A 22982-nucleotide genomic window follows, 5' to 3' on the forward strand; every position below is an offset into this window, starting at 1 on the left:
GGGTTCGAGCCCTGGCCCGGGAAGATCCCACATGCCACAGAGCAGCTAAGCTCGTGAGCCACAACTACTGAGCCTGTGCTCTAGAGCCCACGAGCCACAGCTACTGAGCCCATGCACCACAACTACTGAAGCCTGCATGCCTAGAGCCCAAACTCCACAACAAGAGAAGCCACCACAATGAGAAGCCCATTGACATAATTAGAGAAAGCCTGCGTGCAGCAACAAAGACCCAACACAGCCAAAAATAAATAAAATAAATAATTTTTAAAAAGACACTACATACCATTTTACATCTGTCAGTTTTGCAAATATTAAAGAATCAGACAATAAAATATGGAGCAATGGGCACTCTCATACTCTTACAGGAGCATAAGCTACTGCAACCATTTTGATAAGTAATTTGGCATTGTCTAGGAAAGTTGAAGACTCACATACCCTTACAACTCAGCAGTTCCTTCTCTAGGTGTATATCCTAGAGAAACTCTTAAACATGCGCACAAGAAGGTGTGCAAGATAATGTCTGCGTAGCATTGTTTATTATTTGTAACAGTAAAATAAACACTAGAATCTAATTATCCATCAACACAAGAAATACAGAATATTCACACTATTAGAATACCATGCAGAAATAAAAATAAGACCTCAATTTAAACATTTTTAAAAATAAAAAATTTAATTGAGAGAAAAAGAAGTAAAAATAAATCATCTACAGCTCTAACTATCAACATGGATGAATCTCACAATCATAATGTTGAGGGAGGAGGGAAGCAAACTGTTTATATTATGATACCTTCATACAAATACTAACAACTCAGAGAATACTGCATGCGTACCAGGCACTGTACACTGTGCACTTTGCATATAATGACTCATTTTATTCTCACAATAGCCCTACCAGGTAGATTCTATTTTTAATCTCTATTTCATGAATGAGGAAACAAGCACTGAAAAGTTAAGTAATTAGCCCAAATCACATGATTAGTTAAGTGGCAAATTTGCCTGGCGCCAGAATTTGTGCTCTTAGTCCCCTCACATTACCTCTCAAAATTATGCAAAACTAAACATGATAACATTTAGGGATATGTGTATAGAAATAGAAAGAAAAACAAGAGAATGATAAACATAATTAAGGGCACTGTTACTTCTGAGGGAAAAGAAAGGGGGACATAATCAGGAAAGGTTCACATGAGGACTTCAAAAGTTTTAGTAGTGCTTAAGCTGAGTAGAAGATACACAAGTTTTCATTTCATTATGCTCTATAACCTACACATGGTACATATATTCTTTTGTATACATCAACTATTTTATAATTTTAATTAGGTGGAAAGCAAGTCACCTAAAATCCTTCTGAGGGGCTTCCCTGGTGGCACAGTGGTTGAGGGTCCGCCTGCCGATGCAGGGGACACAGGTTCGTGCCCTGGTCCAGGAGGATCCCACATGCCGCGGAGCGGCTGGGCCCGTGGGCCATGGCCGCTGAGCCTGCGTGTCCGGAGCTTGTGCTCCACAACGGGAGAGGCCACAACAGTGAGGGGCCCGCGTACCGCAAAAAAAAAAAAAAATCCTTCTGAGGATAGAGACGGGGAGTGTAGAAATATAAATACATACACACCTGTAATTATGAGATATCTAACAAGGGGTAAGAAAAACAAGGCACGGGACTTCCCTGGTGGCACAGTGGTTAAGAATCCGCCTGCCAATGGAGGGGACACAGGTTCAAGCCCTGGTACGGGAAGATTCCACATGCCACAGAGCAACTAAGCCTGTGCACCACAGCTACTGAGCCTGTGCTCTAGAGCCTGCGAGCCACAACTACTGAGCCCACACGCCACAACCACTGAAGCCTGCGTGCCTAGAGCCCATGCTCTGCAGCAAGAGAAGCCATTACAATGAGAAGCCCACGCACTGCAACGAAGAGTAGCCCCCTCTCACCACGACTAGAGAAAGCCCGTGTGCAACAACAAAGACCCAATGCAGCCAAAAAAATAAATAAGTGAAAGAAAGAAAGAAAGAAAGAAAAACAAGTCACATTTAGTTATAAAATTTAAGTCTCACTTTTACTAAAAAGAATAGAGTTACTGAAATTCAGTTTGTCCAGCCCAATAGAAAATGAACCAGATGGAAATTCCCTGGCGGTCCAGTGGTTAGGACTCCATGCTTTCACAGCTGAGGGCTCAGGTTCCATCCCTGATTGGGCAACTAAGATCCTGCAAGCCACGTGGTGTGGCCAAATAAAATAAAATAAAATGAGCCAGAAGAAAAAGAAAAAAATAATTTAAAAAAGAAAAAAAAATTTTTTAAGAGAAAATAAAATAAAATGAACCAGAGCTTCTGCAAGGCCAATAGAGAGCTACAACTCTTAGAAAAATGGGGACTTTTCTCTCTAGAGTTTTTTTTCCTTCTAAATTATGCTTGTTTGCTTTTCTTTGTTCTATTGACACAATTACACCTCTAACTTTAGGGCCCTCTTATATATAAATTATAAGGAAGATTGAACAAGACAATGTTCAAAATTTCTAAAAAATTCACTATAAGAAAAAAAAAACAAACGCTAAATAGCACATACTTGATATACACAGATATAGACAAGACACATACAGGAAACTTGAACTTGACACTTAAGATAGTTTCCCTTTAAGAAAGAAAAAGAAAAATCAAAGTTAGGGAAAATCGTAAAATTACTCTAATTGTTTAAACAGTATTAGTTGGTTTCAAATGTAAAAATATATAAACTAAAACTAAAATATAAAACCATGGGTACCATTCTGAACAGCTGAAAAAAAATAAACTCACAAATTTCCTTAGATTAGCCAAATTTATTTTTTCAGGACACTCTAATCTCACAGGGTTAAGTTCCAAAGATAGCACTAAAAGCAAACAATCACATAAATTCAAAATCACATTGGGAATACTTTTTTTATTTTTGGCTGCCTTGGGTCTTTGTTGCTGTGCGTGGGCTTTCTCTAGTTGCGAGAGTGGGGGCTACTCTTTGTTGCGGTGCGCGGACTTCTCATTGTGGTGGCTTCTCTTTGTTGTGGAGCATGGGCTCTAGGCGCATGGGCTTCAGTAGGTGCGGCAGGCGAGCTCAGTAGTTGTGGCTCTTGGGCTCTGGAGCGCAGGCTCAGTAGTTGTGGTGCACAGGCTTAGTTGCTCCGCGGCATGTGGGATCTTCCCAGACCAGGGCTCTAACCCGTGTTCCCTGTTCGCAGGCGGATGCTTAACCACTGTGCCACCAGGGAAGTTCCAACACTGGGAATACTTTAAATCATCCACAGAGTATCACAGTACACTCTCTTTCAATAAGTGCAACACAGCCAAGGATTATTTGTAATATGGAACAGTTTGCTGTTTTCAACTGAACACAGTTGAAGTAGCTTGCTAATGTTTAGGAATTATGCTATGAGAAAAATATCTACCTAGCACTAGAACCGCAGAGCATGCTCACAATATGGGAGGCACAAGAACACTACAGCAGAAACTCATTGAGAACAACAGAGAATCTAAATTTAAATTTAATTATATTGTTTTCAACTCTCACTTTTATTCTACTGTTCTCTGAACACAGTTGAATGTGAATATATACAATTCCACTATATTCTTCATCACACTTCTACTCCAGAATTCTATAAGTTACAAAAAAAAATTGCACTGACTGTCCATCTGCCAATGATAGTAATAATAATAATAATAATAATAATTTGTTCAGTCACTAAAAATGTAAGCTAAAAATGCCATATATTAAATCACCATTTAAAGTATAGTATTATACCATAAAGTATTTCATTTTTGAATTTTCTTTCTTTGATTTCTACTTTTTCTTGTGATGTGAAACTTGCTTTCAAGATTTAGAGTGAAGGAAAGAAATCCTTTTATTTGATCGAGTTAAGTAAGTGAAAAAATGTAAGGAATCCTATACTCTTACCATGGCCAAAGGACTTAGAGGTAGGTCATCTAGTCAATCACCTACTCAATCAGTGAATCCTAAGAGTTCTGGATTTCATTAAATATTGGTCTAACTGGCGTAGTCTGCCTAACAGGAAACAATTTATAATTTATTAAGTTGTATCACTAGCTCCGTGTTCCACTTAGGCACTGAGCCAAATGAAAAGTAACAAAGTACAGATTCATCACCAACTGTGAAATAAATATGTCCAGTATTTAACCTATAGGACTAATAAAGTTCATTTTAAAAGTTCACGCTCAGGGGGGCTTCCCTGGTGGCGCAGTGGGTGAGAGTCCACCTGCCGATGCAAGGGACACGGGTTCGTGCCCCGGTCCGGGAGGATCCCACATGCCGCAGAGCAGCTGGGCCCGTGAGCCATGGGCCCGCTGAGCCTGCACATCCGGAGCCTGTGTTCCGCAACGGGAGAGGCCACAACAGTGAGAGGCCCGTGTACCGCAAAAAAACAAACAAACAAAAAAAACCCACAAAAAAAAACAAAAAACAAAACAACAACAACAAATTGAGTCTGGGCTGCCCTAAAGATTGGTATTTGAGAAGAGATTACTGTCACAGTATGAATGTTGAAGCTCTCTAGGCACATTCTACTCCTCAGCCCTGATTACCATTCAGACCACGTGTTCTCGACTAGGGCATCTGCATAGGCTCTTCAGATTTAGCAATGCCCTAAGATTATGTACAAATCTGAATGCACATGTATCTGTGCACTTTCTGGGGCCAGATTCTTCAACTTTCTTTGGTATCTCAAAGGATTCTGTAACTACCAAAAATTTAAGAACCACTGATTTAAATAGTATTCCATGATCCTTATCTATTATCTGACTTTAATTTCTGATTTCTGCTTTACTAATTTTCATATTGTACACAAAATTCTCCCTTTTGATACATGGCTTCTTTACTCACTCCTTAAAAATAGTGGAAAACTAGAGCTTCATAAAATGAGGAAAGACCCTGTCTACTTAAAACTGCAGTCAGGGACTTCCCTGGTGGTCCAGTGGATAAGACTCCGCACTCCCAATGCAGAGGGCCCGGGTTCAATCTCTGGTCAGGGAACTAGATCCCGCATGAACGCCACAACTAAGAGTTCGCATGCCGCAGCGAAGATCCCGCATACTGCCACTAAGACCCGGAGCAGCCAAAATAGATAGATAGATAGATAGATAGATAAATTAAAAAAAAATAAAATTGCAGTCAAAGTTGGTTTCAAAAGCTGAACCTATATATATTTAAGAAACATTTAAAAAAGAAAGCTATCTCTTCTGAGAGTTTTTCTTTCAGTTACACAATGAATTTTATCTTTTAGTTGATCACTTGCCTTTCAACTGAGAAAGCAATTGGTGAACTGAATTTGCAGTTCAGCTATTCTTACCTTTATCTTTTAAGGCATGTTGAGACTTAACAGATAAAAATACATATGACCATCAACCTTAATCCCACAACACACATATACAGAGACTGACTTCCTAAGATGCTGTTCCTTCAAGAATTAAACTTTACTTATAGAACAAAATTGTTTTGCTCTGATAATAGCAAGGACTGATTTAGCAAGGAACATCTTGATGAAAAAGGGCAGAACTGCTGAGAATGCTAGCCTACTTTTCAACTGACTTTCCTCCTCTAAGCATCTGTCAAGTGTGGGATAAGAAAAAGGTGCTGCAATCTGGAGAGGCAGACTAGAATAAAAATATATTTGGTTCCAAGAATTTTTTAAAAAGAAATGCCACTGGAAAAATGATAGACATAAGGTTGAAAACAGCTCTGCTCTCCTTTACTGACAAATAACTTCACAGATTATCTACACATATCATCTCTTCAATTCTTTAACCCTCTCCAATCTGACTCCTTCCTTTCCCTCACAACCCTCTCCCTTCATCCAAGCCATCAACAAAAGACTTGTAAATATATCTTAAATCTGTCCACTGCTCTTCACCTCTACCATCAGAACCACGGTCCAAGGTTACTTCATATCCTACCTGAACCACCATCAACTAGTACTCATTTCTATTTCCTCTGCTGTCCCCTTCTAATCAACTATGTACAAAGTAGCCAGCGTAATCTTTAAAAATGGATCATGGCACTGAGTAATAGTTCCATGGCTTCCCAATGCATCTTCAAATTAAATCCAAACTCTCAGCATTCAGAGAGTCAGTATAGCACAAACTGCTCAAGAAGTGCTTGGAACAGTGGCCAGCACTTCACTAATGCGCAGCAGATGTTAGCGTATTAAGGTATAGCCCCTGCCTGCTCTCCTACCTCGAGGTGACACTCTCCTCAACTAACTAGTATTCTTTCAGTTAACTGCAAGCTCTTTCCCACTTTGGGCCTACTGTTTCCCACTGTCTAAAATGCTTTTGTCTTTGGGACCTCCCTGGTGGTCCAGGGGTTAAGACTCTGTGCTCCCAACACAGGGGGCCCAGGTTCGAACCCTGGGGTGAGGGAACTAGATCCCGCATGCCACCAACTAAGACCCGGCACAGACAAATAAATAAATATTTAAAAAAACAACAAAACCCCCCCAAAAAACTTCTGTCTTCCACTCATACTTCAAGTCTCAACCTAAATGTCACCTCATTGATGAGGCCTTCTTTTCCTCTCTTTCTAAATACAATCCCCTATAGTTCTTTTTTTTTTAACACCTTTATTGGAGTATAATTGCTTTACAATGGTGTATTAGTTTCTGCTTTATAACAAAGTGAATCACTTATACATATACTTATGTCCCCATATCTCTTCCCTCTTGCGTCTCCCTCCCTCCCACCCTCCCTATCCCACCCATCTAGGTGGTAACAAAGCACTGATCTGATCTCCCTGTGTTATGCGGTTGCTTCCCACTAGCTATCTGTTTTACGTTTGGTAGTGTATATATGTCCATGCCACTCTCTCACTTTCTCCCAGCTTACCCTTCCCCCTCCCCATATCCTCAAATCCATTCTCTAGTAGGTCTGTGTCTTTATTCCTGTTTTACCCCTAGGTTCTTCATGACCTTTTTTTTCTTTTTCCTTAGAGTCCATATATATGTGTTAGCATACGGTATTTGTTTTTCTCTGACTTACTTCACTCTGTATGACAGACTCTAGGTCCATCCACCTCACTACAAATAACTCAATTTCGTTTCTTTTTATGGCTGAGTAATATTCCATTGTATATATGTGCCACATCTTCTTTATCCATTCATCTGTTGATGGACACTGAGGTTGCTTCCATGTCCTGGCTATTGTAAATAGAGCTGCAGTGAACACTGTTGTACATGACTCTTTGAATTATGGTTTTCTCAGGGTATATGCCCAGTAGTGGGATTGCTGGGTCATATGGTAGTTCTATTTTTAGTTTTTTATGGAACCTCCATACTGTTCTCCATAGTGGCTATATCAATTTACATTCCCCCCAAAACACTAAGCTCACACCTCTCCTCCCAAAACACTAAAGCCCAGAGAGTCAAACAGAAATTCAACCAAACTTTCAAAAAATAGATCATTCCAGTCTTTACTTTTTTACTTTTATTTATTTCATTTTTGGCTGCGTTGGGTCTTCATTGTTGTGCGTGGGCTTTCTCTAGTTGTGGGGAGCGGAGGCTACTCTTTGTTGCAGTGCGCGGGCTCCTCATTACAGTGGCTTCTCGTTGCGGAGCATGGGCTCTAGGCGCGCAGGCTTCAGTAGTTGTGGCTCGTGGGCTCTAGAGCACAGGCTCAGTAGTTGTGGCGCACGGGCTTAGTTGCTCTGCGGCATGTGGGATCTTCCCAGACCAGGGCCCAAACCTGTGTCCCCTGCATTGGCAGGCGGATTCTTAACCACTACGCCACCAGGGAAGCCCTATCATTCGAGTCTTACACAAATCCTTCTGGGAGGTGGGGATGGGGGGGTTAGTTCCCACCTCATTCTTTAAGGTTTGCAAAATCTAGATACCAAATCAAATAAGGGCAATACTATAAGAAATAAAAATTACGGACCAATTTCATCTGTGAACATACATACAATTCTAAACGAAATATTAATAAGTTAAATTCAACTACACTTTTTTTTTTGGCCACTCCATATGGCATGTGGGATCTTAGTTCCCTGACCAGGGATCGAACCTGCAGCCCCTGCAGTGGAAGTGTGAAGTCTCAACCACTGGACCACCAGGGAAGTTCCTCAACTACATATTTTTTAAAAAGACCATCATGATTAAGTTGGGTTCATCCCAGCAATGCAAGGGTGATTCAACATTAGAAACTTGATAAATGTTATTCATCATATTAACAGAATGAGGACAACCACATGACCATCCCACAAATGTAGGAAAAGCATCTGATAAAATTCAATACTCATTCTTCACACACATACAAAATCTTAGCCAAATAGCCAACAGAAATGCCTTTAACCTACAGAGTATCTATCAAAAATCTATAGCAAAGATTATTCTTAATGGTAAAACATAAGGAGCACTTCCTTTTAAAAACTAAGTGCAATATAAGAATGCCCACTGCTGGGACTTCGCTGGTGATCCAGTGGCAAAGAATCTGCCTTACAATGCAGGGGATGCTGGTTCAATCCCTGGTCAGGGAACTAAGATCCCACATGCCGCGTGGCAACTAAGCCCACGTGCCGCAACTACAGCCCACGTGCTGCCAACTACAGAGCCCATGTGCTCTGGAACCCATGCACCACAACTACAGAGGCCACGTGCCCTGGAGCCTGCGCACCACAACTAGAGAAGAGAAAACTCGCATGCCACAACTTGAGAGGAGCCCGCACACCACAACAAAGAGCCTGTATGTCTCAACTAAGACCCGACACAGCCAAAAATAAATTAAATAAATAATAAAAAATTAATCTTTAAAAAAAATTAAAAAAAAACAAAAACAAAAAACGAATGCCCACTGTTAACACTTGTATTGAATACTGTAGTCAAAGTCCTAACTAGCATAGTAAGGCAAGAAAAAGAAACACTGTAAGCATTGGAAAGGAAGACACAATTATAATCATCATACTTTAGTAACTAGGTACTAAACATAGATCTATATACCAAAAAAGCTTATATCAGCAAACAGAAAATGGAAAAAAAGAGGAAAAAATACTATTTACAATAGTAACAACAAATAAAGTATCTAATAATTAAATTTAAGAGAAGATTTGAGAGACCTTTACAGAGAAGGAGAAACTTTACTGAAAGATATTTTTAAATAGCTAGAAAGATATACTATGTTCAAAGAAAGGAAGGCTCAATATCATAAAATAAAGAGAATAAAGTAAATGCATGTGTAGATTAAAGCTTCTGGAATCTTGGGCTCATATAAAAGCAAGTCCCATTTTTAATAACAGCTTTTGAATTTTTAGGTAACTTGACTCAAATTACTCCCTTTGATGGATATTTTTGCAATTGGTATAAACTTATTAAGCACAAATTATATATACTTTTTAACTAATTGTAGCAAGAGTTGATATCACACTTCAGAATTCTGACAGCTTCAAGGAACAAGTATGAGTGCGGAGCATATGATCAGTACATGGCTGAGTTCTAGTTGAATGTGCTGTGGTCCCACTGATTCGAAGGTCATTCAGTGTGCACAATCACCACAATGTAAGTTCTAATAACCACTCCTGCAAGTGATGAAATGTTGCCAACATTTTACATAACACGTAAAGTTTTCATTCTTGATAATTATCTGTGAACACTGCCAAAACACCATCTCCTTAAAAGTCACCTAAAAATGTAAACATTTATTTTGAATACAAATTCCTCTTACAAGAGGAAAACAGACAAAACATATTCATCATACAATGATCATACTGAGCTCAAAGGGTACCGCTAGTGGACCTATGTGTGGTGTTTACACATACAATACCCTTTGTACATGTGAGACGGATAAGCAGTTGCCCAGTCTGCTTTTATAATAGATCTGAACTTGATCAAATGAATGATTTTCTTTAGGTCTAACTCATTCAATTTTAATTTTGGTTTACGTAGATTTCATGAGCTGCTTAAACTTTGCTTTATCCAAATTTCCTAAGAGTATTAAAAATAATGATCATCTGTTTTACTGGTTGCTAGGAGATGATAATACTAATAGTTAACATTTATTGAATGCTTAGTGTGTGGCAGGCACTGTTATAAGTGCTTTGTATTCAGTAAATCATTAATCTTCCCAATAACCCTCATCAGGTGGATAATATTACTATCACCATTTTACAGATAGGAAAACTGAGGTACAGAAAAGTTAAGTAACTTTCCCAACGTCACACAAGTAAGTGGAGACGCTTAGTGATTCATACCCAAGTAGCTGTCTCCAGAGCCCAGACCCTCAATTACTATATTATATTTCTTTTCACAATATTTAAAAGATACACAAAATTACTATGGATGAAAAAACTCACCATTAAAAAAATTATCAATAAGAGTTAAACGACAGTTAAGCAATATTAATATCAATACAACTTATCATAGGTTGATACTTCACAGCTATTTCAAAGTTTCATGGCCATGATTAAGAGTTTTGAAGTTGGACAGACCTGGCTCTGAATCTTGACTGTGCCCTTTACAAGCTGTGTGACTTTGGACAAGTTTCGTAACTTCACCAAGCCTCAGTTTCCTCATCTGTAAAATGAGAATAATAAACATCTCACAAAATTGTTGTTAGTAACATAATTATTGCTACATTACATTGATATGTAAATCCAAACAAAACAACAGATACACAAAATAAAAAAAGGAGGTTCACAATTTCCCCCAGAAATCAGGGCTTTATTATAAATAACGAAGATGACCACTCCAAGTCACCACAGCAACTATAAGACTCACATACAAACAGAACCATAATACCCTCTAATTCATAATAAATAATTCCCCTGGATAAAAGTCAAATGCCTAGAGGTAAATTACTGAATCTTTGAAATATAAAATACCATATATACATAGAGAAAGAGACAAATAGAGAAGACGTTGTTTGTTGACGACTCCCACGAATCCCATTCCACGTATACACTTTCTAAGACTAGTAGTATTCAAGGGGCCCAAAACAGGAAGAGCGGTGTCAAGGAGTGATTCCTGGCACTGGTAGGAAGAAATTTTTTTAAGAGAAAAACAAAAAGAAATAAACATGTCATCAAAGTAGGGTACAACTATCGTTACCACCAAAGAGTGATTGTGTCCCTTTACACCTGGCATTTTACACTAGTCAAAACAAGTGAAACTGTCACTACTGCTGTCTTTAGAACCTCAACAAAATAATTTTACAATGAATAATGAGATTTCTATCAATACCTGCATTTACCAGTAATACGTCCACCTGTGATAAGGTTAGGTGTTTCTTTGACGGGGGTGATTTTAGCAATACAATACAATGATCATTTTAAAAAAGGAAAAATAGGAATTATATTATACAAAAATCCTATAGGATAATTTTGTTAAACAGCTCATCAATCCTATCATCAGGGCTTCCCTGGTGGCACAGTGGTTAAGAATCCACCTGCCAATGCAGGGGACACAGGTTCGATCCCTGGTCCAGGAAGATCCCACATGCCACAGAGCAACTAAGCCTGTGTGCCACAACTACTGAGCCTGTGCTCTAGAGCCCATGCTCCGCCACAAGAGAAGCCACCACAGTGAGAAGCCCACGTGCAGCAATGAAGACAAATGCAGCCAAAAATAAATAAATATATTTAAAAAAAAATACTATCATCAAGGTGAGTTTTTATGAAGGTTACTAGTCTAAAATATGAATTATATTAATTATTAAAATAACGTATTACATAAAAATAATTATTAAAATGACTGTGCTCACTGTAGCTCAAAGATTTAATAAGGAAAGAACTTCCATCCCCCAAAATATCCCCTTTTAACAAATAATTGCAAGAATGGCCTTCAAATTTTCTTAATAAATTTGTAAAATTACCTGTCTGGAACAAAGGCCATCTAATTTTTACAAAGCACCTTTTTAAAGAAAACTTATTAGTTATATAGGAAATGTTCAGGAAATCCTTAAACTACCTATTTTATAAAAGCTTAAGGAAATTAACATAGGACATGAGGTGCTCGAGGTTACTACGCCAGGACGGAAATACAAACAAAAAAATCAGGTCCTTCGACTCTGTATCTTAACAATTTGGAGTTTTTCTACCTGATCAGCATTTCCTTCACTACTCTACTTTCTGTAAATGATGAGAATAATTTTTCTGTCCTTTTCATGAGTTCTACAAATCACTGATAAGGTCAAGTCGGTTCAATCACAACTCAAATATTTTAATTTAGGAATTTTTAGGTAAATTTTTTATGTAACTTAGAGAAAATGGGCAAATATCACTAATTATTTACATTTTACCCCATTTGCTTTGTCAGTCTCTTCCTTCCTCACACATTTTTTTCTGAACCATGTGAGAGTGAGTTGCAGACACTATAGCATTTCGGCCCTCAATATTTTCAAGTAGTTTCCTAGGAACACAGACTTTCACTTAGATAACTACAGTATAGCTAACCAAATCAGTATCGTGTCGATGTTAAAATTTCTACTATATAATTACAGCCCATATTCAAATGTCATTAACTGCCTTAAAAATGTCCTATAAAGCCATTAAATGTCCTTTAAATGTCCATTTAAAAATGTCCTCTGATCTCCCCAGTCCAGAATTCAATTCAGGATCATGTACTGCATTTAGTGGTAATGTCTCTTTAGAATCCTACCATATGGAACAGTTCCTTAGTCTATGTCTTTTAAGACTGATTTTTTTTTTTTTTTTGCGGCACGCGGGCCTCTCACTGTTGTGGCCTCTCCCGTTGTGGAGCACAGGCTCCGGACGCGCAGGCTCAGCAGCCACGGCTCAGCGGCCATGGCTCACGGGCCCAGCCACTCCGCGGCATGTGGGATCTTCCTGGACCGGGGCACGAATCCGCGTCCCCTGCATTGGCAAGCGGACTCTCAACCACTGCGCCACCAGGGAAGCCCAAGACTGATATTTTTAAAGAACACAGACCATTTATTTTGTAGAATGTTCCTCAATTTAGGTTTGTCTGATGGTCTCTCATGTTTAAATTCAAGCTATGCATTTTTGTAGGAATGTCACAAAGTCCTGGTAGGTGCTTCTCACTGCATCATATCAGAAACTGCAAGAGGCTAGTGGGTTCTATTACCAGTGATGCTAACTTTGATCACTTGGTTAAGGAGTATCTGCCAAATTTCTCCACTGTGAAGTTATTGTTTTTCTCTTTGTAATAAGTAAATATTTTGTTAGGAACTGTCTTGAGACTACGTAAATATATTCCTCATCAAACTTTTACCCCATAGTTTTGGTACCTGCATAAGATTCTTGTGCAAAAGTACTATTTTAACTGTTCCAAAATGGTCATTTTCTAATTCCAACAGTTCTACGCCTATGAGCCATTTTAATGAATAACTTTCACTTCTCCACAACTTAGTAATTTATTCATTCACTCACTTATATTTGTATGGTTCTTATTTTTTCAATGGGTTATAATCTATAACTATCATTATTCATTTGGCCAGTGGATGCTTCTCCAAAGTGGTTCCTGTTCCTTTTGACTGTCCCCACCATTCTTTGACTATCTCCTTACTTTCTGAAACAATAATATGTTCCAGCCTCCTCTTGTACTTTCCCCGATCCAGTTCCTCCTGGGATCAGCCATTTCTCCAAGGAGCTGTGGTTTCCTTTAAGTGGAGAATGGTTTTGAAACCAGCATATGGGAGTTAGGTGTGTTCACTGTAACTGCTTCTAGGCCTCTTAGCAAACAAAGCTGGAATATACACAAATACACACATCTACGTATATGCATACACATATATATGTATACATACAAATATATACATGTCTCTAAGAGAAAGATATGTAAGTGTATACATGCATACATGTATGTTGCTCTGTCTTTATATAAATAAATGTTAAAAGCCATGAGTTCATAACCTCCGATTCAAATCCAGCATCACAGGGTTCATTGGAGTCTTTTCTTCCTTATATCTAAAACTCCCTTCTCCAACAATGAAAAACCTGGCTCCCATTTTCCTCAATACACTCATTCATTTGTTGAGTCCTAAAATAGATAGAAAATAGTTTCAAAATTACCAATTCACACCATTACAAACAGCCTACAAATTAGGGTTTGTTATTTGTTTACAGCTCTTTTTATCTTGAATTTCGAAGTACAGGATGCTCAAAGGTTATTTGGCTTACTTTCTCCCTTCAGTGTGTTTATGTTATTAATTTGAAACACAGGTTTATTTGTTTCTGTTTATATTTTACAGTTTTATCCCAACTTTATTGATTTCCTTTTATGTTTTTAATATAAAAACATATGTTATTTATGTTATTAATTTGAAACACAGGTTTATTAATTTGTGTGTTTATGTTATTAATTTGTTTATATTATGTTATTTAAATTATGTTATTAACTTGAAACACAGTTAGGTTTATTTGTTTCTGTTTATATTTTGGGGTTTTATCCCAACTTTATTGATTTTCTTTGCTGATTTTTTGTTTTGTTTTGTTTAGTATCTAAAACATTAGCATGATAATGTTCCCTGATATTCTGCACTGATATCACATGCAATGCTACCAGGGGTTCTCTCTCAACCAGTGATTGTAATACAACTTCATAGTTTAGAAAGTATATTTCCCATAAGAAATGAGCCTTTCTGTAGCCAATCACATGTACCTACCACCATCCCACTGAGGCCCAGCTGTTTTCTGGGAATTACTGTTTCTAGACATAGAAAGAAGGATAAAATGAAATGGGCAAACCCTACTCTAGCAACAGATATTACTTGTAAACCAGTTTTCAAACTATGCTACTTAGAGAGATGCCACAGGGTAGAAGAGGGCAGGACCCAGTGGGTAGAACTCCAGGTCCCTGCCCTGACTTGAATTCAAGATGCTATTGCTTTCACTGATAGAATATATTGAGCTTCAGTCTGAAATTTTGCTCATCCAATTCATTCAGCGAACATTCACTGAGTGTCTATGTTGTCCCAGGCACTGTTGTAGGTGCTTCAGTGAAAAAAGCCTTCAAGGGACTTACAATTCTAGTTGTGGGAGAGATAAACTATAAAACTAAGTAAACTGTATAGTTAGTTAAAAGATGAAAGTTATAGAAAAAATTCAACAAGATAGTTTGCAATATTATATAGCATGTCCAGTGTAGGTCTCACTGAAAAAAGAAAGCCTCCTTTTATATGAATACTTTTTTTAAGCTTGAAAGTCATTAGGAGAGAAGAAGAGCAATCCCGTTTTTCAGTTGGTGCTAACCTTATGCCTATAGGCCCAGGGACAGACCATGAGAAAAAAGTCATAAAACATTTTCCTTCCTTCTTTCACTGAATCTTAGCCAAAATCTAGAAATATTTAGGTTGGTTTTTCTCGATCCAGATCCTCTACTTTGTAAGTAATTACATATCTCTCCTAGATTCTGGCAAAGGGCTTTCCATCAATCTCAAACTCAAAATATTAAATTTCTTTTTTTCTTCAAACGATTTTAGTGGGAAATTGATAGAGGCAATATCAGGGCTGTTAACCACTCTTTTAGACCTTTAATCCTAACCAAATCACACTATCGCTCCCCTATGTTTACAATCAACAAAAGACTAAGCTAGCTAAATCTTTCTCAGTTGTGCTAGACTATACCACTCAAATCCTAAACAAATGAGTTTGTTTGAACCTAAGTGCAGAACTTTATAATAACCACAGGTAACAGTTAATCAGCCCCTACCATGTCCCAGGTATTATTTTAAATGACTTATGTATATTACTTCTTTTACACTTCAAACAACCCTACGTGATAAGCACCATTAGTACATCCCTTTTATAGATGAAGATACTGAGAAATGAAGAGGTTAAACAAACTACTCAAGGTTACAAAGCTTCTAAGTGATAGAGCTGGAATTAAAAAACAGGCAGGCAGTTAGTTTGTGCCATTAACTGCACATATTAAACTGATTCTCAAAAAATCTTTACATAATGTGCTCTAAATTCTATCTTGCTAGATTTAACCAATTCAGCCTATGGAGGGAAAAAAAATCTGACTTCAATGCTGTCATCCCATATATATGCTATTTTTCAAAGCTTCAACTGAATACTTGATCACCATGCCATGAAAGGGTCCAATGAAACTATTAATAAAAATGTGACCAGGAATAGTAGCAAATCAAATCCAACAATGTATAATAAGAATTATACACCACAACCAAGTGGGATTATTCTCAGGTATGCACGGCTGATTCAACATTTGAAAATCATTTAATGCAATCCATCACATTAACAGGTTGAAAAGAAAAGTCACATGATCATATCAAGAGATACAGAAAAGGCATTTGACAAAATCCAACACTCATTCATGATAAAAATTCTCAGCAAGCTAAGAGTAGAGAGGAATTTCCTCAACTTAATAAAGAACATCTACAAAAACCTAGAGCTGATATTTTACTTAATCATGAGAAACTAGAAGGCTTCCTGAAAAGATCAAGAACAAGGCAAAGGGACTTCCCCGGTGGTCCAGCAGTTAAGACTCCGCGCTCTCAATTCAGGGGGCCCGGGTTCGATCCCTGGTCAGGCAACTAGATCCTGCATGCCACAACTAAAAGATCCTGCATGCCACCACTGAAAGATTCCACATGCTGCAACTAAAAATCCACATGCCGCAACTAAAGATTCAGCATGCCGCAACTGAAGATCCCATGTGCCCACGTGCTGCAACTGAAGACCCAGGGCAGCCAAATAAATAAATTTTTTTTTAAAAAAGGAACAAGGCAAAGATGTCTCCTCTTACCACTCCTTTGTAACATCATATAACTCCTAGTTAACATCATTAACTAGGAAATGCTAGTTAATGGAATAAGACAAGAGAAGGAGATAAAAGGTATACAGAATAGGAAGGACAAAATAAAACTGCCTTTGTTCGCAGATGATATGATCATCTATATAGAAAATCCAAAAGAGTCGGCAAAAAAACTCCTGGAACTAATAAGCAATTAACTATAGCAAGGTTGCAGGATACAAGGTTAATATACAAAAGTCAATCACTTTCTTATAATATACCAGCAATGAACAAGTGAAATTTGAAATTAAAAATTATACATCTATATTAGCACCTAAAAAATTAAATACTTAGGTATAATTTATGGCGAATCTAATAAAATATGTACAAGATCCTGAAAACTACAAAATTCTGATGAACAAAGTCAAAGATAAACTAAATAAATGGAGAGATAATCCATGTTCATGGATAGGAAGACTCAATATTGTTGAGGTATCAATTCTTCCCTACTTGATCTATAGATTCAATACAGTTCCAATCAAAATCCCAGCAAGTTGTTTTGCAGACATCAACAAACTCATTCTAAAATTTAAAGCCCCAAATGGACCCACATAAACATTGTTAACTGATCTTTGACAAAAGAGCAAAGGCACTATAATGGAGAAAAGATAGTCTTTTTAATAAATGATATTGCAACAACTGGACAGCTACATGCAAAAAAAAATAATTTAGACACAGACTTTACACCCTTCACAAAAATTATTTCAAAATGCATCAGAAACCTAGATGTAAACTGCTAAACTATAAAACTTGTAGAAGATAACACAGAAAAAAAAATCTAGATAACCCTGGGTATGATAATCACTTTTAAAATAAACCAAAGGCATGATCTGTGAAAGAAATAACTGATGAGCTACACTTCATTAAAATTAAAAACTTCTGTTCTGCATAAGACACTGTCAAGATAAGAGAATACAATCCACAGAATGGGAAAAAATATTTCCAAAAGACACATCTGACAAGGGACTGTTACCCAAAATATACAAAGAGGGACTTCCCTGGTGGTCCAGTGGGTAAGACTCCACGCTCCCAATGCAGGGGGCCTGGGTTTGATCCCTGGTTGGGGAACTAGATCCCACACGCATGCCACAACTAAGAGCTTGCATGCCGCAACTAAGAAGACTGCATGCTGCAACTAAGAGCCCACATGCCCCAACTAAAGAGCCTGCATGCTGCAACGAAGATCCAGCATGCTGCAACTAAGACCCTTCGTAGCCAAAATAAATATTTTAAAATATATATACAAAGAATTCTTAAAACTAACAATTCAATTTAAAAAATGGGCAAAAGACTTGAACAGATATCTCAACAAAGAAGATATACAGGATTTCCCTGGTGGCGCAGTGGTTAAGAATCCACCTGCCAATGCAGGGGACATGGATTTGAGCCCTGGTCTGGGAAAATCCCACATGCCGCAGAGCAACTAAGCCCGTGCACAACTACTGAGCCTGCGCTCTAGAGCCCGCGAGCCACAACTACTGAGCCCGGCACCACAACTACTGAAGCCCTTGCGCCTAGAGCCCATGCTCGGCAACAAGAGAAGCCACCGCAATGAGAAGCCCACGCACCATAACAAAGAGTAGCCCCCACTCACTGCAACCAGAGAAAGCCCGCGCGCAGCAACGAAGACACAACACAGCCAATAAATAAATAAATAAATAAATAAATAAATAAATAAATAAATATCTAAACAAAAAGGAAGATATACAGATGGCAAATAAGCTCATGAAAAGATGTTCAAAATCATATGCCATTGGAGAACTGCAAATTAAAATGACAATGAAATACCACTACACACCTATTGGAATGACTAAAATCCAGAACACTGACAACATCAAATTCCGGCAAGGATGTGGAACAACAGTTACTTTCATTCATTGTTACTGGGAATGCAAAATGGTACAGCCACTTTGGAAGAGTTTGGCAGCTTCTTACAAAACTAAACGTACTGTTACCTTACAATCCAGCAATCCCCTCCTCCCAGGTATTTACCCAAAGGAGCTGAAAACTCTACACAAAAACCTGCACATGGTTGTTTATAAAAGCTTACTTCATAACTGCCAAAACTTGGAAACAACCAAGATGTCCTTTAACAGATGAATGGCTAAATAGTAAACTGTGATACATCTAAAGAATGGAATAGTATTCAGCACTAAAAAGAAATGAGTTATCAAGCCATGAAAAGACATGGGGAAACCTTAAGTGCATATTACTAAGTGAAAGAAGCCAATCTAAACATACTGTATGATTCCAACTCTATGACATTCTGGAAAAGGCAAAAATATGGAGACACTAAAAAGATTGTCAGTGGTTGCCAGGGACTAGAGGGTTTTGAGGGATAAAGAGGCAGAACACAGAAAATGTCAGGACAATGAAACTATTCTATATGACACTCTAATGTTGGATATGCTATATATTTGCCAAAATCCATAGAATGTACAAAACCAAGAGCAAACCCTAATGTAAACTACAGACTTGAGGTAAGAATGATATGTAATGTAGGTTCATTGATTGTAACAAAGGCACCACTCCAGTGCCAAATGTTACTAGTCGTGGGGGTTGTTTATATGTGGGGGCAGAGGGAATATATGAACTCCCTGTACTTTCTGCTCAATTTTGCTGTGAATCTAAAACTGCTCTTAAAAACAAAGTCTATTAAAAAATAGAAAAAAGAAAAAAAGACCAGACCCAATTAGGATACTTACAACAGGCCAAAAAGACTTCTCTCCAGGATCAAGTAGGCATGAAACCATATATGTTTGCCCTTTGTGTACAGCATTTTACCCAGTTACCAACTCACCTACCTGAACTATCAAGAAACCCACATTTTGGGTGGAGGTAGAGAAACAGGTGAAAGGGATGAAGAAGTACAAACCTCCAGTTAGAAAATATACAAGCTGCAGGGATATAACATACAGCATAAGGAATATGGTCAGTAATATTATAGGACTTCCCAGGTGGCACAGTGGTTAAGAACCTGCCTGCCAATGCAGAGGACATGGGTTCAATCCCTGGTCCAGGAAGATCCCACATGCCGCAGAGCAACTAAGCCCATGTGCCACAACTACTGAGCCTGCACTCTAGAGCTCACAAGCCACAACCACCGAGCCCATGTGCCACAACTACTGAAGCCTGCATGCCTAGAGCCCATGCTCTGCAACAAGAGAACCCACCACAATGAGAAGCCCTCGCACCGCAACGAAGAGTAGCCCCCGCTCGCCTCAACTAGAGAAAGCCTGAACGTAGCAACGATGACCCAACGCAGCTAAAAATAAATAAATTAATCAATTAAATAAATTTTAAAAATATATTACAATAACTTTGGATAGGGACTAGACTTATCGTGGTGATCATTTCATAACGTATGCAAATATCAAATCACTATGTAGTACACCTGAAGCTAATGTAATACTGTTTGTCAACTATATTTTAATTAAAAAAGAAACCCACGTTTCTATATCTTAATCCAAAAACTTGTCTCAGAAGAGTAACAGTTCCTCTTCCTATATTAGACAAAAACATCTAAGTGCTGCTTCTTAATTCTAGAATATTTTTTAATGCAGTTTGTAAAAAACATTGTAATTTGAACCAGAAAACATATCATATGAATTGGGGACCGATTATAGGACAGATACTCTTCTAGACGTGGAAATAAGGCAGAGAATGAACCAAAGTCCCTATCCTCCTGGTGGTGTATTCTATTTGGGGAGACTGTGAAAATAATAAAGAAACAAATATATGTTATGTTATGAAGAAAAATCAAGCATGGTGAGAGGAAAGAAAGTGTTGGGGCTGGAGGGTAGATAGAAAGGACTCTCTTTTAAATAAAGTGATAAAGGAAGGCTTTGCTCATTAGGTTATACTTGAGCAGACAATTCTGAAGGTATTGAGTAGCGAGAGGGTAAGCCCAAGTAGAGAGGTGGGAGAGAACATTCCAGGTCAAAGGAACAAGTGCACCAGTCCTGAGGCAGAACTATATTCTCTGTCCTAGAGAAGAGCAAGGAGATGATGTGGCTGCAGCTCCCACAGTGCAGGGAAGGTAGAAACTGAAGTCAGAAAGGAAGCCAAGTGCTTCAAAGGGTTTCACAGGATATTTGGTCTATTCATCAGAAATACAATAAATCTTGGTCTCCTATTCTTAATAAGACAAGCCACTGGAAGGTTCTGAGCAGAGGAATAATGAGATTCATATTTTTAAAGGATCATTTTGGTTACTGTAGGTAAACAGATCATAAAGCTGAAACTAGTTAGGAAGCTATTAAAGCTGGAACTAGTTAGGGGCCTATTAAACTAATCAAGGTGAGAGGTGATAGTTGCTTGGACCAGAGTGATAGCAGTGGAGATAAGATAGGTCAGAGAGATAGGTGGTCCACTTTCTATCTGTGCCCTCAGCTCAAGAAGAGACCACACCTGGAGCAGCCGTTGCATGAGAAATCACCAAATGAATAAATTTACAATAATCCACAGTCATTTTCCAGGACGTGTATCTTAAGATATATCTTAAGAATGGAGCTGACAGGATTTTGCTGATGAATTGAATGTACAGAGTGAGAGAAAGTGAAGAATGAAAAATGACCTTAAGGTTGCTGGGCTGAGCAATCGCAGGAATGGAGTTGCCATCTACTGTGATGCAGAAGACAGAAGGTAGAGTAGGCTTAAGGGGGTAAATCAGAAGTTTGGTTGTTAAGCCTGACAAAATGTAGAAGTTTACAAATGAGGTAGTTATGTATTGTAACTACTGGTATATGTCATGTCCTATAGAGCTTAGATACCTTGAGAGCAGAGTTCATGGTTTATAGTTGTACAATAGTAAAAAGGCCTACCATTTATTGAGCACATTTATCAATTAGAGCTCATTTAATCCTTCTATTATTGCTTCTATTATTAGTATATAACACATGGGAAAATTCTGGTTCAGAGATATTAAATAATTCTATTCATCCTTCAGAGCACTGGTCAAATATCACTTCCTCAAAGTAGCTATCCTTGACCACCCCCATCATCTGAACTAAATCTCTATAATAAGCTCATAATACCCTGTACGTCTCCTCTACTGTTTACCACAATATAAATAAATAAGTGTGTTCTTGGTATCTCTCCTCCCTACAAGAATATAAGCTGCATGAAGGCAGGATACCCATACGTTAAGTTCACTACAACGATTAATATATGCTTTAAATCGTTTATAATATTGCTTTATTATTTTTTAAAATAAATTTATTTATTTATTTATTCATTTTTGGCTGCACTGGGTCTTCGTTGTTGCACACGGGCTTTCTCTAGTTGCAGCAAGCGGGGGCTACCCTTCATTGCAGTGTGCAGGCTTCTCACTGCGGTGGTTTCTCTTGTTGCAGAGCATGGGCTCTAGAGCACAGGCTTAGTAGTTGTGGCACACAGGCTTAGCTGCTCTGCGGCACATGGGATCTTCCCAGCCAAGGGCTTGAACTCATGTCCCCTGCACTGGCAGGTGGATTCTTAACCACTGTGCCACCGAGGAAGCCCTGCTTTATTATTATAAATTATTAATATTATTTAATAAGTGACTTAATAAATAGAGACATCCATTACAAATTATTATAGAGTAGATCAGACCAATTCTCTCGGCAAGATAAACTATAACAACAACAAAAAAAAGAAGGCAGCCAGAAAAAAAAAAAAAAAAAAAGAAGGCAGTCAGGATGTAAGAAGTCAAAATACCAGGGGCTTCCCTGGTGACACAGTGGTTAAGAATCCACCTGCCAGTGCAGGGGACATGGGTCCGAGCCCAGGAAGATCCCACATGCCGCAGAGCAACTAAGCCCACGTGCCACAACTACTGAGCCTGCGCTCTAGAGCTCGTGTGCCACAACTCCTGAGCCCGTGTGCCACAACTACTGAAACCCACGCGCCTAGAGCCCATGCTCCGCAACAAGAGAAGCCACTGCAATGAGAAGCCCACGCACCGCAACAAAGAGTAGCCCCTGCTCGCCACAACCAGAGAAAGCCTGTGCACAGCAACAAAGACCCAACGCAGCCAAAAAATAAAAATAAAAAAAACAAAATACCAGCGAAAAAGGAAATGCATAGTTAAGCCTAACATTCTCCACTACTTTTTCCTCTTGAGGCAACTAGCTGCAGACTAGAGCTTTTAGCAGTCTTACAGGCCTGCAGAGACAGAAATCAGAGTTCAGGGCTTATCAAGACAAGCAGGATTTGAGGGGCTAAGATTTCAGAGAGAAGGCAACCATAGAA

At 38.4% G+C, this 22982-nt stretch overlaps 1 protein-coding gene across 6 annotated transcripts in view; it reads right to left on the minus strand.

The window, feature by feature from the left end:
* NUMB (NUMB endocytic adaptor protein) overlaps nt 1-22982 on the minus strand; it is a 174798-nt gene that overhangs the window by 77035 nt on the left and 74781 nt on the right. For 5 of the 6 annotated variants that reach the window (XM_082619474.1, XM_082619472.1, XM_082619473.1 and 2 more), the window contains exon 3: nt 10448-10532. The exons of the other annotated variant lie outside the window; for it this stretch is intronic. The gene's annotated coding sequence lies outside the window, so the exon portion shown is untranslated. The remainder of the gene's footprint in view (nt 1-10447; nt 10533-22982) is intronic. 6 annotated transcript variants of the gene reach the window in all.

The sequence above is a fragment of the Mesoplodon mirus genome (assembly GCF_964341445.2).
Source record: "Mesoplodon mirus genome assembly, chromosome: 4".
In the NCBI taxonomy this organism is placed as follows: domain Eukaryota; kingdom Metazoa; phylum Chordata; class Mammalia; order Artiodactyla; family Ziphiidae; genus Mesoplodon; species Mesoplodon mirus.